Source organism: Dendrobates tinctorius, unplaced genomic scaffold (assembly GCF_039654945.1).
Source record: "Dendrobates tinctorius isolate UK_male_01 unplaced genomic scaffold, ASM3965494v1 ptg000071l, whole genome shotgun sequence".
Taxonomy (NCBI): domain Eukaryota; kingdom Metazoa; phylum Chordata; class Amphibia; order Anura; family Dendrobatidae; genus Dendrobates; species Dendrobates tinctorius.
The window spans coordinates 8,873,967-8,877,129 of NW_027361739.1; the positions used below are offsets into that span (position 1 = coordinate 8,873,967).

General features: G+C 50.4%; 1 pseudogene; it reads right to left on the reverse strand.

Annotated features, from left to right (window-relative positions):
* Positions 1–258: 258 nt before the first annotated feature.
* On the reverse strand, positions 259–1,573 carry LOC141096103 (BMP and activin membrane-bound inhibitor homolog pseudogene; annotated as a pseudogene).
* Positions 1,574–3,163: the final 1,590 nt, after the last annotated feature.

The window sequence follows — 3,163 nt, forward strand, 5'->3', positions numbered from 1 at the left end:
GAAGTCATTATCCGTGCTCATTTCTTCTGGACAGGTATGAGCCAGTCAGTTGAGAAGTGGTGTAGAGAATGCGGCCCATGTAACCTCAGAAAAAAGGATCGCAACAGCCAAAGAGCCCCCTTCTCATCTTCTTCCTAGTACTTTTTCCAATAGCAGATGGCAAGAACAACTGCAAAGGCCTTTCAAGAATATTTCTGCTGACCTGGTTATTGACAGACAGAGATCCGGCTTTCGAAGCAGAGGTCTTCCAAGAATTATTCACCTTATATGGCTATGAAAGCTGTAGTGCAGTCAGGAGAGTATCTGTTGCCTCTGATCCTGTAATCTTTTATTTTCACTGTGGGAACATCTGGAGAGCAAGCATTATAAGAGAAACCAATATCAATCCCCCTGCTATAGGCACAGCGATAATAGATGCTCTAAACCACAGTTCTTGTCAAGAACACCGCACTGTACTTGCTCACTGAGCCAGTGCGCGTGTCCTGAGTGTCAGGATCCTGTCAGCGCCGGCGTGCAGCCTCCGCTGAGCAGGGACTCACCCGCAATGTAGGGGTACCGGGGTCAGGTACAGCTAGAAAGTACCGATGCACGGGACCTGTGGATGCTGAAGTTCATAGGACCTATGGTCATGTGAACAGTCTTGTGACTGCAAGGGGCGGGGCATAGCGTCCTGCTTTCAGAGAAGCTAGGGAACTAAGAGTCAGGCAAAGCAGAGGTTATGCACAGTACAGACCAGCGAGGTACAGGAGGGATAAAAAGACGGGAGGTCAGACAAAGCCAAAGGTCATACACAAGATCTCAGTACAGTACCAGGGAGGAGACAGAACGGATAATCAGGGCCAAGCAGAGATCAAAACCAAACAGACATAGGAGGTACCAGGCAGAATCCAAAGAGATATCCAGAGAGCAGACCGAGTCATATACAGAGAATCAAGTAACCAGAACACAGCACTAACACACTCAGGGGTCACCACACAATGCCAAGGGCGAAAGTATAACTGACGGGGGATGGGAGCTTCCTGGGGCTATAAGAAGCCTCCCCAGAACCAATGAGAGGCCACCATAATAGGTCTCAGGTGTGCAGGTGAGAGTCTGCATTGAGATCAGAACATTAACCCCAGAAGTGCCGGTCACCCAGCACTGGTATCATGACAGTTCTCTTGAACCTTTGTGATGAGGTTCCTTGTGCTTTCATGTTGGTACTTGCTACCCATGCCTGATGTTTCACTCTTGGGGTGGGAGAGAACACCATGAAGACCTCTATAATTTCACATATCCTCGTGTCAACACTCCAGTTTGAGCACAGTGGCCCACTCTTGTCTTCGACGGCTTTGCACTTTTCTGTTGTCTTAGAAATAGAGTCCAGGCAGCCATGTGTGAGAGGTGACTTGGTATTCTGTGGGTCAAGTAGACTGGAAAAGCAGGCATTCAGTTCTGATTTACACATGTATCTGGTTGCAACACAGTGTGGAGCGTCACAGTAGCATCTGATTTCTCCTTTAGTGAGTAGTACGGCCATAGCGCAGAGCTCCAGCTGCAGTCAAATGGAGAGCAGGCTAGCTTGGTGATCCATTTACAAGCCTGCTCCTCCCCAGCTCTTCACTGTATGACTTCAAGGGATTGTGCAAAGAGTCACCATCTAACACCGCGGACATGTAGAAACAAGCCAGAGCCTCCAGCGCACACAGCGATAATCCAAGCAACGGTTATAATCCAGCGGTCCGGATGGCTATGAGAAGATTCGGACAACACCATACCATCCGCAAGATAACGGCCTATGCAAAAAAATGAATCAGCTGGTGATCTACTTTCTAAAGATCTTACCGCTAGAAGAGCGCAACCAATGGCCTGAGAAGTTGTCAGACCTAGTCGAGATGTATAACCTGTGAGAATCATGTGGGAATAGTGGATGAGGGCAGGTATATCTCGCCCAGATTCCTTTCCTATGTGGCCTAGACTGGTCAGTATCGCACCGGCTTACTAATGGATAATGGGAGGTGGATATAAAAGGATGCCAGGTGGTTGTGTGAGTGTCTCAGCCTGGGAACACAGAGAGCCTGTCTGTGTGAGAGACACACGTGAGTGGAAGCAGTGCCCACAGCAACTGTGGTTTGGCTGGACGGGAGAAGCCCGCCAGTTGGTAGTTAGGCTGTCCATTGTTTAGTTAGTGCCGGACAGGCAAGGATTTGTTTTATGTTTTATTTCCTTTTGCATTGCTTTCACCGTTAATAAACCTGACCCAGGGTCAGTTACACCCAAATCCCAGCTCTGCGCCTGAGTTTCATGCTGAATGCACGTGACCTTTGACCCCAGCAAAGGCGATCCCGGAGTGTTTTATCACATTGTGGTGGAGAACGCAGGCATCACGTTGCAAGCATGAGCATGGAGGACGTGGTGAAAGCGCTGGTACAGTCCACCGCCGTCCAGCAAGAAGCTAATCGGGTGATGATGGCCCAGCTGAAGGAGTTGGTGGACATGACAGTTACCGATCGTTCGCTTCTCCAGCAGGTGGCGCAGCGCTTGGCAAGCTTACCTGAGCTTAACCTGGAAGCCGAGTCGAGAGTGATTCACGTGAGTCGGTACTGGCAGAAAATGACGACCAAAGATGACGTCGAGGCATACCTGACCATGTTTGAACGGACGGCGGTGCGAGAAAAATGGCCGAAGGCACGATGGGCCGGCCTGATTGCCCCATTTCTTTCCGGTGAGGCCCAAAAGGCGTATTATGACTTGGAACCTGAAGCTGCGCAGGACTTTGACAAATTGAAAGCCGAGATCTTGGCCCGGCTGGGAGTGACGACCGCTGTCCGTGCACAGAGAGTGCATCAATGGACTTATCAGCCGGATAAACCACCACGGTCCCAGATGTTCGACCTGATCCACGTGACGAAGAAGTGGCTACAACCCGAGGTGTTGACAGCGCCAGAGATAATCCAGAGAGTCGTCATGGACAAGTACCTGAGAGCTCTACCGCCAGCCCTGTGGAAGTGGGTAAGCCATGGAAATCCTGCGACGGCAGATCAACTGGTGGATCTGGTTGAACGTTACTCCGTGGCGGAAGGACTCCGAGATGACGCTACCCCACCTCGTTCTTCATCATCTCCACGTGGAACCGGTAAGACTGTTCCAGGGAATAGGGGAGATGGAAAAATCCCTAAGACAG